The following is a 14,893-nucleotide window of genomic DNA, read 5'->3' as shown; positions in this document are numbered from 1 at the left end:
CCAAGCCGTGGTTGAGAGAAACCACCAGAGTCTCAAGAAGATTCTGTTACACCAACGTGGGACTATGAAGGTGGAATCCCCTCATGTCCAGCTGGCCCAGGCATTATTCACACTCAACTTCCTGAACTGCTCTATTGAGAACCTGAACCCTCCAATTGTGAGGCATTTCTGAGGAAATCTGCAACTGGAGCTAAAGGAGAGGCCCCCGGTCCTTGTCAAGGACCCTGAGACATGGCAGATACAAGGGCCATTTGACTTGGTCACCTGGGGGTGGGGGTATGCCTGTGTGGCTACGCCCTCAGGGTTAAAATGAGTCCCTCTGAAGTGGGTGCAGCCCTGTATTCCTAAAACAACTCACGGTAAGTCCATCCGGCAGGTGCAGGACGTCTGCTGGCGAAGGAGACACAGGACCAATTCTATTTAAGTTATACCTATTAATCCTTTTTCTGTGTTTATTTGCAGACCAAGCCTGAGACCCCTGCATGACACCATGTACCCTGCACTCCTCACCATCCACAGTGCGAACCAGGCAGCGTTCCTCTCGGCTCAAGAGTCCACCAGAGATGAAGAAGATCATCCAGAACCGGAGCCTCAGAAAGGACTCTGGAGAGAAACAGCTCCTACCTGCCAGCCCTAGTTCACGGACACCTACCCAAACTCAGAATTCCTTCCCCAGGCTGAGTTTAACTCATTTTGAGAGACTCTATTTTCATTTCATTTTGTTTTGTTTAAAATAAAAAAGGGGGAGTAGTTGGGCTGTGTTTTTAGGTTCTCCCCTTTAAGGTGGTTATTTCCCGTTCCCCTTTTATGTAAAAGGTCCTGCCCTCTTTGTCCTCCTCCTCCTCCACCTGTCAATCCTCCCTCCCTCCACCCACCTTGCATTAAATCCTGCCGAGTCATTCCCCTGACCCCACCCTGGGGGCTGTCTGTCACTCTGAGGTCTCTCCTCTCCACCTAGAAAGTTCCATTAAGGGCCTTGAGTGATAGACTGGTCCCCAGGGTCCCCTCCTCTCTCCCCTCCCATCGGGTCTTTCCCCTGCATGTCACCCCAGTTGTTACACCCTAGTGCTACCCCACTGCTCTGTTGGTAATCCCACCCTTTGTTACCACCCCCCAATATAACCCCTTGCACACTGGTGCTCGGGGCCTTTTGGTGGCATCCTTCCTTGAGGACTCTTTGGAGCTCCCTGATAAATTTGGATTGTGGATTGCCCCAAGAGGACGACTCCTTTACTTCCTTTACTTCCCTACTGCCTGCGGATGGGGAAGGTGGCCCCGCTGCCCGCAGAGTCGATCTGTGCAGGGCTAGCTGGTGAGAGGGACAGACGCTGCAATGGGGTTTTGTGCAATATACTTGCTGAGTTTTGGCCTCTGAAAGGAAAATTCTATAAAAACAGTGGCAATCCTACCACTACCTACTCTCCAAGCTAGATTCCCTCTGTAGAGAAAACACTCATTTGACATAATCCTCTTGCATAGGAAGAATGGTGACTAAGATGCTGGAGATGAAGAGTATTTAAACTTTCCTTCTTTTTTGCCTCACAACCCAGATAAGGAGTCAGTTTTCAAGAATTTGAGTAAATTCACAACACTTTCAAGAGATATCTTTGGCAGACTCCCCAGCCATGCAGTCATCAGCACCAGCTGAGTGTTTTCAGAGTTAGCATTACTCAATATTCTGTGCTTTCCAAGTTGCTGAAGCAAATGGGAACATTCACAGAGATTCCAGTGGGACCTGGATCATGTCCTTGCCCATCATCGTGCATTGGCCTGATCTTTTCTGACTGCTGCTGAAAACTCTCTTGTAAAAGAACCCCCACAAGGGTGTGATGTCACTTGGGCTCATGAATCATGTGTTTAGCTGTTATCACTCTCCTCAGTGTGAAGAAGGCTGGTGATTATGTATCTGAGTGCATAATTTAAGATTTTTAAAGCAATATTTAATCTGAGTCTCTTGAAGTAAATAGGTAATGCAATGAAATGGGACTGTAGGGCTTGATAGAAAGGTCTTTGCATATCCTAAAGAAATTCAGTTACTGATCCTGGCACAGCAGCAACTCAGCTTTCTAGATGTTTAGTTTCAGCTTTGATAATATGTTTGAAAAGGGGAGAGATTTTCTAATGGTCACACAAAATTTATTAAGAGACTTTCAGTCATTTCTATCTCTGTGAAGTCAAGGTGTGTTTATGCAAAGTGCTTATACTGTCAGGCTAAAAATACTGACACAGAAACAAAACAGAAAACCACTCCAGAGAGTGACTGAATAAGAAAAATTGAATTGCTTTTCATAGGTATTTGTTTCTCTCCCCTGATTAAACAAGGAGTGAAGGAAAACTGTACTTTATTTTAGGCATTGTAGAGGATGCAAAAAATTCAGTAGAATTAAAGTGTGTGTAGTTCTTTTGGACAGAAATAGTGGAGCAACTCATCATGACCTTGTGCCTCAGGCATCACAGGACACCCACAGAGGAAATTTGCCTGAAAGCCTTAATTGAAGTCCAAGCTTCTTAAAAACTATCCACCATCCTTCTCACCCAAAGTTTATTTTGGTGATTTGTTTGTTGCTGCTCTTTTGCATACATTCCACTGGGAGTAGAACTAGATGGGAAAGTTCTAAATTATATTGACTTTTTTTCCCTCACTGAGTATTACTTTCAAGTACTGAACTTTGCAAAGTATTGGCTATCCTTCTGTCAGGCCAATCCATGCCTTAAAAAAAACCCCCAAAAAAAAAAAAACAACAAAATATACTAAAAATACCTACTTAAAAAATTTGCAAATTGAATTGTAGTAAATTTTAAGAATATATCCTATTTTTTATGTTAAATATGCATATTTTGCCTTTGTGAGCTTTGATATTTCAGTCATTCATGATTCCTATGTTTCACTACTTTTTAATTTTTTCTGAACATTCCTAGAGAATTCAAGGGATTAATCCAAAGAAACCATCATTCTATTGAATACTTTCTTTTGTATTCTACTTTTCTTTCTTTTCTGTTATCTGCACCTCCACCACTTTGCTGGGACAAGGTCTATTTGTGTTGGAAGTGTTATTAAGTTACATTTTATGTCCTAACATTTCTCTGCATTTTAGGTCAAGTTCATTGCTGGGACTGTAAGTGTGGTTCATGAGATCTCCCAGCCAACCATTAAGCAAGACATTATAAAGTTAGTGTTTTCCATCTTTGTTTCGGTAAGTTAAAATCAATAAGAGTGATGTGTTTACTCTGGTGGAATGGAAATGTTCACATAAATCCTTAAGGCACTGATGTATATCTGTGGAAATGTCAAAGGTTCAGTGCATCTTTCATTGCACAGGGTAGGTCTCTACAGAGCCTGGATAGATGACCTAAATAAAGATGTCTGGAATTAGATTTGCTTTTGGTCAAGGCTTCAGGAAACACTGACCTGTGTTGTAAGTTGCAAGATCAGGAAAATTTTGCCTCTTCTGAGGAGTTGCAATGTAAACATTATTTTATATCAGGAGGGGGAATAATAAAGGATGACACTTTTTATTTCCATAGCACACCATAATGAGCATTGAAAGAGAGCTTTTATTTAAAGCAAATTTTTATCTACCAATTTCTACATAAAAACTCATCAGTTCTGAGCTAAATTAGTAGCATAGTTACCATAAGGGTTTACTCTCAGTCTTTGATAAACAACGTGTCTCCTAAAATTGTAGAACAGTTTTATAAACCTTTTGGTAATACAGAAAGGTACCTAGGAACAGAAATGGAAATCAAACAGAATGCCACAAACAAGTAAGCAAAAGCCTGGCAATTTTTGGGTCACTCACTACAAGACATGGAGTGTGTCCAGAGAAAGTCTGGAGGACAGCTCTGATGAGGAGCAGCTGAGGGAACTCAGATTCCTCAACCTGGAGAAAAGAAGGCTTAGGGGAGACCTTCTTGCTCTCTACAGCTGCCTGAAATGACGTTGTAGCCAAGTGGGGGTCACTTGGTGAGTTTCTCCCTAGGAAAAACTGTAGGACAAGAGGAAGGGGCTTCAAGTAGTGCCTGGGGAGGTTTAGAACTGATATCAGGAAAACATCTTCACTGGAGAGTGGTCAAGAAGTGAAACAGGCTGCCCAGGGCAGTGGTGGAATCCCCATCCCCAGAGGTATTTAAAAGATGTGTGGATGTGTCCCTTCATGACATGGTTTGGTGGTGAACTTGACAGTGTTAGTGGTTGGACTTGATGGTAGAGCTCTTTGCCAATTTAACTGTTTCTATCATTCCATTTGTAAGCAAGATAAACAAAATCCACTCTTTTTTACACCTTTTCCCGCTTTTCTTGTACTAATCTGTTAGTGCTTTTCCTGAACTGTAAGTATTGATGACACCTCTGTCCTATTTTGATTCTCTGGGTCCAATGAAGATCAAAGGATGCGGCACCATCTTCCTTACAGAGTCATTAAGTCAAAGCTCATTGTTATACTGAATACTTTCAGAGTTTGTTTTTTTTGAGAGGATGAAGGAGGAATTTTCTGGGGTGTAACATGTCTGAAACATTTACCTTTTCTAAATTTGATCTAAATTGGTGGGTGGAATTGAAAGTCATTATGGGCGTTGCCAGGCAAAGGAGGAAAAGGTGGTAAGCAGAAGCAGTCAGATGCACTGACAATGGTTGTATAGATATTTCCTTCTTTAGGAGGATTGTCTGAAAGCTAATTTGGACTTACAGGCAAAATTCAGAAGCAGTAGGACTAGAAAGAAGCCCACAAATATGTTTGGTTCCTTTTTAATACCATTTTCCTAAAATTAGTGGGTAAGCTAGTCAGAGGAGGATTTGCCTTCACAGGATTTGGTTACTGTGGGCCAAGTATTTTACAAATGAAAGGAAGTGCACGTATTCTCATGCAGTATTGTAATATCTTTGTTCAGAAAAATAATGTTTTAATTTCTCATGGAATACCTCTTCTGGGATACTGTGTTGCAGGGCAGATCGCTAAAGGCCTACATGTTAGTTGATTTTTATGCACAGTATTTAGAACACTCATCAGCCTTTAGTTTGAGAAGAGAGGGAATAAAATTCTTGAGGGGAATTCTATTTTTTTCAGTTTTCAATTCCTGTGTGTTAGAGTTACAGTAAGTCATTGCATATTACCTTGAAAGAGCTATATCAGTGTAAGCATGTTGCTCATCAAAAGCAAATATTGAAGCTAATACATTTTTGGTCCACAAAGTTCAGATCTTCCTTCTATCCTGAAAGTTCTAAATTTGTTGTATAGCCTGTATATTTTGCTATTATCACCCCAAAAATGTGATACTGGATTCCAGTCTTCAGTCATTCATTTAATCAATATTAAGAGTGGTTCAAATATTTTCCTTACATTTTGGTTGCAGGAAAACACTGAGCTGTGCTGGTTCTCAGAACAGGGGAACTGTGCTGTAGGTGCTGGAGAGCAAGACTGGGTTTGCTTTAATTAGTAGGCATTTTGCAGTTAGTAAGAAATTGCAGCAAAATCAGTCTACATGGTAATCTAAATCATATTTCAGAGCAATATCTCATTTGTTATATTGCTCTCCAAATGAATTTTTTACTAAAGCAACGTAGTGCACTTTTGTTGGCACTCTTTAATTTGTATGAGATTTTCATAATTTTTCTATATTGTGAAAAATGAAAATATAGTTATCATGTTAGGTCAGTTTAAATAGTATCTACCTACATTGAAAGGTCAGATGACAAGGCATTTGCAAAATAATATAGGAAATTAGGAGGGGAAGGTATCTTAACTGTGTCACTTGGTAAAATAATCACAGAGATAAATTGCTTTGTTAGTTAATAGTGAACATCAGATTCTTTAAGGTCACTTAGGTCCACAAGCACTGATTTAAGTTTTGCTTAAGACTTGTGCTATTTTCCATTCCATCTCTATCCATGTGAGTATTGACCATGGAGATTTCTGAGTTCAATGTGGCCTCTCTTGTCACTGCTCACACACAGCCCTTGCAGGGAGTTGGTTTTTGTTGGGAAGGATGAATAAACCAGGCAAGGTCTATCACACTGCCCTGCTGAGATCCCAGGGTCCATGGAGCTTTCTTTCATTTCCTTATTGATCCCCAACTGTCATATTTCTTAAGTAACATTAAAAATAACCTTTCTCTCCTCTCCCTTCTGGCTCCTAAAACTGGATAATTCATTAGTCGTTTTCTCACAACAGAATAAGTTAATTGCTTAATGATCAAGAAATTTTAATTTAATAAAATCCATCTATCATAGAAACACAGCAATTTTCAGATTTCTTTTAATTGTCACATTTTTCCATTAAACCTGTAGATGCTTGCAAATATCACACCATACTGATGTCTAGTTTCCATGGCACTGCTTAGAAAATCTAAGTAAGAGAAGAAAAAGATATTTAAGGAAGGAATTGTCTTTTATTAGCTGATGAGAAACAGATTTACTAGCTGATGAGAAACAGATTTTAACGTCTGAATAATCAATCTTCACTTCTGTTAAACTGTATAAAACAGTAGTGTTTAAGAATTGCAAGCAGGTCTGGATAAGACCTGCCTCTCTACTTGGTATTGCTAATATTACAGAAAACTTTGGAACCAACTTAGGGAGCAGTTTTACTGTTAAGGTATCAAAACAGATTTCAGAGGAGTGAGGGAGAGGGAGTGGAAGTAAACTCTACCTGAATAATAGTCATGATTGATGAAAAGGTCAGCAACTTTAAGGCCAGAACCAGCTCTCAAGACACCCCTTTAAGCTACTGTCAAAATTCCTGCTATATCTCAGTTTTTTTCATGGTTCCACTTTGAGATTATATGGAAACATCAGTTTTCTTTAAAGATCCTAGCCCATATACTTGGAAAAAACCGTAAAGGAATTAATCTTTAGAAGGTAAACCAAATAAATAAAAGTAACTTGCTTGATACTGTTTGTTAAAAATGTAATAGCTCATATTTTTTGGACACAGTTATAATATTGGTGTTTACAACATCACATGGTAATGGTATTACTATAGTTACTCTTCCCTGCAGTGCAACAGAATTTGTTCATTCCTTTTTTTTTTTTCTTTTTTTTTTCCCCCTTTTTTTTCCCACCTGAGCAGAAAGAAAATGGACAGAGAAAAGATAAAATAATTTCAATTTCATTTGAGAATGTTTACATTATTGTAGAAGTAGACCAAATTGTGCTAATTGCCAAGGTACAGCAATTTACCAATTAATCTGGAAATGATCCATTCCTAGGAAGGAACACTCATCTTTATAAATGCAGGTCTACTCACAATAAAGTAGGAATCTATTTTGCAGCAACATGCTAGAACATATTTACTTCAAGTGAGATAGAATTGCCATGCAGGATAGCATACCTGAGTGTCCCTGAAATTCCTGTAATCGCCTCATCTGCATTTTACAGAGGGAAGCTGTTAAATCTGGGTGTGTGAAACACAGAACCAAATTCTTAGTGACAGCTGTGTAAATTTGAACAGCTCTGTAAATACCATTGGAGTAACTCTGGATGTGAATTGTTATAGCTGCAAGCAAACTTTGTTCACAAGTCTTTTTGAAAGTGTGGACTCATAACTTTCATTGGCAATAATAGGCAGCATTGTTCTGTATGAGATTTCTGTAAGTGATTCTTTTACAGGGTTTGAGAGGAAAGGAGAATGAATTGAGGTAATTTCCTCAATTCAGATTGAGGAAATTCTGTATTCAATATTCAGATATTGTTCACTGGTGTGTTTCAGATAGAGACTCTGTATATACTTTTAAATATATTTGGATGGAAGTTGGAAACACCATTTTCTTTACTATTTTATGCTTTGAAGACAATATATTGAGTTTGCCTCTAGGGTAATGTGTTGGGGTATTTTTTTCTGCATCCTTGAAGTTAGAAGAGTTCCTTGGAAGATTATACACTTGCATAAATTTTCTCTGTGATGCTATTTGTCTTAAAATGGATTTAGCTGCCAGAAGCTGGAGGACAGTATAGAAAATGTTGTTAACTAGGTGTCAAGTTGGCATCTGAGCCTGGAGTAACCCAGGACCTTGACTGCCATTTACCTTTTGTCCTCTTTTTAGCACTTAGGCAATTTTGATAGTAAGATAATGGAGTTGTGCCTCTCTCACTGTATATAGTTATACCTGTTACAATGAGGGCTGATTTCAGCTGAGCTCTCCAGGTGTTAATATAATTCAGATTTATAACATGTGCAAACCTGAATTTCCAAGAAAATGTTCACAGTTCTGCAGTAAAGGTTTTGCTTCAGTTTATGACAGAAGGCTCATTGATCCCAAAAGTTCCACAAATATCACTCATTAAAAATTACCTATTTGGACAAAATCTAACATTTTTTCTTTTCATAAGGTGGTGTTGTAAAGAATCTAATCAGCCCTGACTGACATGCTGCTACTGACTTAGAATAATTCATATATTCCTAGCAAGAATATTTATTTACACTTTCACTTATTTTGAGAATTATGTTCTCCAGAAGATTTTAATAAAACATAGTGTACTTCCTTTAGAGGAAGATGGATCATATCTGGAATTAAAGTATACAGTTGCACACCTATAAATAAAAAAACCCCATCTTGTGTTCCTGATGCACTGAACTTTGAGCTATTCCTTGGTAATGGTATAGAATGTATAAAAGAAATTGTGGAAATACACCTGAAAAGCAAATGTGCTGTCATCAGATGCCCTTGTAGACAAATAGTTTTCTTACAGGAAGCAGGAGATACATACATATATATATATATATATATATATGTACATACACACACTTATAGGAGGCTTTTGAAATACATGTTGTTATAAGGAAAAATGCAGAGATCCAGTATGATAATATGATCAAGTCCAGAAACCACCACAGTGTTTTTCAGTCTTTATTTTACTGTTAATGTAACTAAAAGTTGTCATGAGGAAAGACTTTTGCAAGGCACATGCAATAAAATAGAAATATGAATTTGCAGCTGAGCAGGATGGTGTATGACAACTGCCATAGGAGTGAGTGATGGGGAAATAGAGAGCAAAGAGAAATTAATGGTCTTTTTTAAGGGCTGACACTCTCAGAAAAGCTTTTCATTTGCTTAATGGTAGTTACTGCTGTCTGGCAGGTGCTGGAGATATCCTATACCACCCAAGAACCTGTCCCAGAGGGAGGAAATTAAGCCAGAGGTGTCACTGCTGAAAAGCCAATCATATTGTTGATTGAATATTTTCAAATACTTTTTAAACATAGATTTTATTACTGCTATTTTCTTGGGTTTGGTGTTTTCTTTTAATCAAAATGCTCTTTAGATAGTTCAGATAAGGTGTTTTTTCATAAAAACTACTTTTTGCTTGGCCTGAAATTAATAATACAGAGCATCAATTCATTCTCAGTGATTTGGGGTTTTGTTTTTCAGGTAATGAATGTTAGAATTTAGCATAAGTAGGTTTGGTTTAAATAGGCCTTTACCTGTAGATTTCTTTCTATAAGATGACTTTTGACCCAGGTCTAACAAGAGGCTGCCTACCAGGAAAGAAACACTTATGGAAGCAAAAGGCATTGGTGACAAGCCCTTTGTTGTTTTCTGGCAAAAGTTGTGATACTAGCTTGCAGGCTACATGCCAGTTTATGAAAAATTGAAATTATATATATATATATTTTTTTTTTTAATTTAAAGAGCAATTGGATCTGACATCTTTCTGCACAATAGCTTTAATCCTAAGGTATTATTGCATGAAAATGCAAAAGAGGAGACATCATCATCAATAAACTGGTGAGAAATACCCAATTCAGATAGCTTTTTAATACCCCAAAGATTGCCTATAAATATTTGCCTGCCCCTTTTTTGAAGCACAAGACTCTCGTTTGGTTTGATTTTCCCTTCCAGGGAGGAGTGCTAAGGTTCCTGGATACCACAGCACCTGAGCAGGTGATTCTCAGAGCCTCACCTGTGAGGTTTGGGTATCTGTGTGCAACCTACACAGCTGGCAGGGGGGACCAGTGACACCAGCCAGGGGCTCTTCAGGCAGGGCCATGGGGATGCACTGGGAGCCACTCAGTTCCTGGGCTGGCCATAGCAGAAACCAAACAAGCTCCAGAGCTCCTGGGCACAAATCTGTTTGCCTCTCAGAATCTGCCCAGCTCCTGCTAGAACGTGTGCAGGGAAGTGTAGTGGCTGCTCCTGCTGCTTTCCTTTCCCATCGTTGTTTGTGTTGTTAGAGCTCCCAAGAATTTCTTCACAAAGAGAGATACTTTTGCTAAGCTCTTTTTAAACCCAGAGTTTATCCCCGCTCTTCTGCATTTACTGTCAAGGTTTGTACTCCTCTGCATCATTGCATTGGGTACAAGTGCTTTGTAATTCTGGATCTTTTACTGTATTGATCCATCCCTTCGAAACTAATTTTTTTTTTTATTTTTTCATGCTTTCTTGTAGATTATGTGAACAAGCATCATCATCTCACCATTAGCATTTCTTTCTTCAACTGAATTTAAACACAATCTACAAAATGCCTCAGCTCTTGGGATAGGAGCAAATATTATTGTTCCCAAAGTATAATTTTCATGTCCATCTGTTCCTTCACTTTCCTGACTTTTCTTTTTCTATTTTCCCACAAAGGTGGCTTTGCCTTTTACAGATTGGCATTGATGGCAGCCTTTCCACTTACCTTAAGCTTTTGTTCTGAATCCCAAAACAAGACAATGATGTACATTGAGAGGAATATTTAAGGTGAATTCTGTAAATTTGGGTAGAAATTCTGATGCAACCTGCTTAACGCTGTGAGTTCTGAAATACAAAAGAAAAAAGAAGTCTTGTTCTGAGCCTGTGTACATACAGCCTTTTGCTAAATTAATTCCATCCAGCATTCCTATGTGTGCAGCATAAGCTCATAATGAACTCTGAAAATACATTAAGTAACTCTGTTTCTGAACAGAAATCATATTAATAGGGTGAATGTTGTTTCTGAGTTACAGCTTACCTTTGTATTTGCTGTCCCACTGCCTCATTTTTCTCTAGAATAAACCTTTCTGCTTCAAACTTAAATGTATTTAGAGAACGTTCTTCATTAGCAGCTAGGCTCAGTGTCTGTGAGTTACATCCACTTAGATCTGGAGCAGTCACATTGCCTCCAGCACATTCTTATGTGGGAGCTCTTTGTTGTCATTCTAGGAAATTCTTAATGATGATAACTTGTTTTAATGCTATGTTTTTTTATTATTCGATGGCCTGAGGCTTAGTCTAGGAAGTCAGTATAGCTTTGAAATTCAAGAGAATTACATGCAGGAATTCAGATAAATACATGAAAATCAGCCTTCTCTTATGATTTTTCAAGCAGTAGGTGACTATTACTTAAGATATGGATATCCTTATTCTGAGCTTCTCTTGCAGCAGCATCTAAATTTTTCTGCCTCAAACTTGAAGTAAGCTCCCCTTTAGATCTGTTTTTTTTTTTTTAAACACTGGTCTATTTTATTGCAATGATTTTAAATTCAGTGTGAAGTACCTGATTTCTTAGGTTCCTGAGTACACCCAAGAATGTTCTGCCTAAGTAAGATTTTGACCTGCCATTGTTGGTAAAAAACCCGAAGAAATCTCTTATTATTTAGTGGAAAGGATCAGCAGATGTGTTTCATTTGTTTAATTTGTTTCAGTGTTTCAGGATGATAGTTTGTGGAATTCTCTTATAAATGTAGACAACAGTGAATACATTTTCTTGTCTTGGAGCTCCAGCCTTAGGAAAAGGGAACAGATTATTTTCTTGTTCAACAACAGCAACACAAATGAACTTCTGCCACAATATATGGTCCTGTAAATGAGCGAGGCATCAGAAAGGCAGATTGGAGAAGAAAAGGACAAATTTACCCCCAAAAAAGAGGGAGTTTGGGTCAAATATGAGCTCTTCCTTTTCACAGAAAATGATGCCTTCAGAAGCTGCTGTGAGTTAGCTGTGTTACATCTCAGAGAGCTGTGCAGGTGGGGAAGAGACCTTTGTGCTGCCCTGCAAGGACTCTGCAAGCTTGTTAAATATGATGCCTAAGCAAGGGAGGAGGAGAATTAATGGAAACAGGTACATTTGTGACATAAACAGCAAATACTGTGCAGCTTTCTACTAAAAGGATTAACCTGACTTTCCCTGTAGACTGTGTTTTTACTTAGAAATGGAAGTGACAGCTCTGCAGTGATTTGTCATGCAGATTTTTTTTGACTGAACTTTAGCAAGAAGAGAAAATGTATGAGGAGTTTGCATTCTCTGTCTCATAGGAAATGCTAGGAAAAAAGGTATTTTATAGTTGACTACTCTGATATTTGTAAAATGGAAATGTTTCAAAACAATTGCACATTTTTTTAAAGAAATATCTTGTAAACATTTATAGAAGGAAAAATTTTCCACAGTCTTTGAACTATGGTCCTTTAGGGAGATGAAAGAAAGAGTAGAAAAAAGGATAAAAATTTGCTTACAAACTATTTTTACTGAAGTAATTTCTGATAATTAAGGAGACTAATTTAATCTCAAACTCAAGTCTCATAAACCAGAAAATCTGAGACTCTCATGATTCATGATGATGTTTCCAGCAGCAGAGCCATTGTTTGAACCCCTAAACAGATACAGGACTGCTAAAGCAGAGTTTGCTGCATCCTAAACTTCGTTAGAAAGTACCAGAGAAAATCCCATGCCTGTCCTGCTAAAAAACAAAGATGCTCAGCACACTCGGGAGTGACTTGTCCTAACAGTGACAGTCGTGCTGTGAACATTTGGGAAGTGAAAACTGGGGGAAGTTAACTGAATTTGATGCTCTTACATCTTGCAATACAACTGAATTTTATCTGGAGAATATCATCATCATCCCCTGGTAGGGAAGAATGTTGATATTCTTCTAATTTTCCCTCTTTCCTGCAGCCTACAGTCTGAAAAGCTACACATCTTGTCTGATTTATATCAGTCTGGATGTTTTGATAACACACTGAAGCATGATGACAAATTCCATATATTAGGTGACATGTTGAGTTGGAGGTTTTAGGGCTAAACCCAAACAAACTAAGAACAATTTTCAGACTTTAACCTTGTTTCCCTCTCAGAACCTGTAGAATGTGGCATAACTTGTTCTTGACTTCACTATAGAGTTATTTGGGTATTTAAAGGAAATAAATGTCCTACAAAATTAATTAATTAATTTCACTTCACCAAAATCAGCTGAATTTGGGCATTGGCCAGAAGATACAGTACACTATTTGTCATGGTGAGCGTGTGAACCCAGAGGAAATGGGGATGGTGGGAAATAAACAGCAGTGGTTTCTTCTACATATTGTCAGATGACACTTTTATTAAGAAATATCCTAAAATTTAATGCTTTTATTTGCATAAATGACTTTTTTGAAAATGTTTTTGGAGGTCATGCCACCTTATTATTGTTTCCCTGCCATTTGGGAAGAGCTGGGAATAATAAGCAGAACCATTTCCTGGAATTTGTCCTGGCAATCCCAGAACCATTCTTACAGAGCAATTTAAAACAAAGATGGCAATGCACAGAGCCAGATTATAACTTGTACTTGTATTTAGCTGGTACTTAAAGCAGTGCAACCATGGCAACCAGGAGTAGAGTGGACACCAGGCCCCTGAACTTGGGCAGGGTTTGTGGCCTGCATTGACTCTGGTGCTGCCATAGCAACACTCCCAGCTGCAGCACAGACTGAGGATGTAAAGCCAACAGCAGCAAGCCTCCAGAAATTATAACTTTGAATTCCATAGTAATTGCACACTCTTAAAGATAGTGGGTGTCCAACAGCCAGGAGAAGGAGGCAGATCGTTCTAGTTGGCTGCAGCATCCAGTAGATGTTTACTGTGATAAAGAAAGGGAACTTAGCTGGTGTAGGTGTGCATGGAGGTGGTTTAGTCCAGACTAAATACATATTCTATTTTTGATGATGAATACTGGTTTTTTTTCTTGATGAAAAACACTGCTCAGATTGGTTGTTCTCCTTGAGTAGATTGTATTGAATATACTGACTTTACTTGGCAGCACTGTTTTGTGATGAGGTAAATATACCAGAAACCCTCAGGCTACAGTTCTGCACTTGTAAACACAGGTGTTCATATATAGTTGGAAGAATGATAGGTTAAAATACAGTTTAAGCAAAGTAAGAAAGTTTGGTTCTGTAAATAAAAATCCCAAGGTGTAAGACTGATTTATATGTCCTGGAGTTCATGAAGCAACACACTTTTATCTGAAATATACCTGGATTTCTCAGTAACCTGCTCAAAATCTCATAACCATTACAAGAAAAAAATTATGTTAATTATGCAGAAAATAGGCACAAATGAAAAGATTGAATCACATTTTTAGTTCACAGGTTATAGAAATGAAAACTTGAGGTTTTCTTAATCTCACCTGGTATATTGATTTAATTCATAAGGAGGTGGGGATGTGCCAACAGGAGCTGCCCCATTCCCCCTGTGTAGTCTTCTGGTCTGGCTGGAAATGATTCTTGTGGCCTTAGCACTGCCAGCTTCTGGAGTTCAGAGTTTGTCAGGATTTTGTTCTTCATCTCCACTCCTATATCACAGTATATCTTGACTTTTCTGCTAATGCATTCCTGGGGACATTCCAAAGTGTTTAACACTCTGAATATAACACAACATTGAGTACCTTATTGATTTTTTTTCCACCATGACAAATAAATTGTAAGTGCTTGAAGGTTGGCCTTTATATGAGGGTCCTAGGACAGAAAAATGTTTTATGATTAACGTGTTTTGATTTTTACTTATTGAAGGAAAGACTATAATAAAAATATATTACTTTTAACTTAAAACTTTTTTAAACAGTGTATTACTTATTGTTAGCAACTTAACACCTGACTTGTTCATTATTAATGTATGAATGACCATCTAGGAAAGTAAGTAGCATATAAAAAAAATGTTATATTATGAGAAGTTAATTAAAATGCTGTT

The 14,893-nt window shown here is 38.1% G+C and overlaps 1 long non-coding RNA gene across 2 annotated transcripts in view; it reads left to right on the top strand.

Annotated features, from left to right (window-relative positions):
• The window catches only part of LOC146763291 (uncharacterized), a 206,694-nt gene extending 198,887 nt beyond the window's left edge, over positions 1–7,807 (top strand). For both annotated transcript variants that reach the window (XR_014952482.1, XR_014952481.1), the window contains exon 6: positions 463–7,807. This is a non-coding gene — a long non-coding RNA (uncharacterized LOC146763291). The remainder of the gene's footprint in view (positions 1–462) is intronic.
• Positions 7,808–14,893: the final 7,086 nt, after the last annotated feature.

This window comes from Lonchura striata, chromosome 4A (genome assembly GCF_050655825.1).
Source record: "Lonchura striata isolate lonStrDom1 chromosome 4A, ASM5065582v1, whole genome shotgun sequence".
Lineage (NCBI taxonomy): Eukaryota > Metazoa > Chordata > Aves > Passeriformes > Estrildidae > Lonchura > Lonchura striata.
Note: the sequence above shows the minus strand (reverse complement) of the source record. Positions and strands in the feature narration are given on the sequence as shown.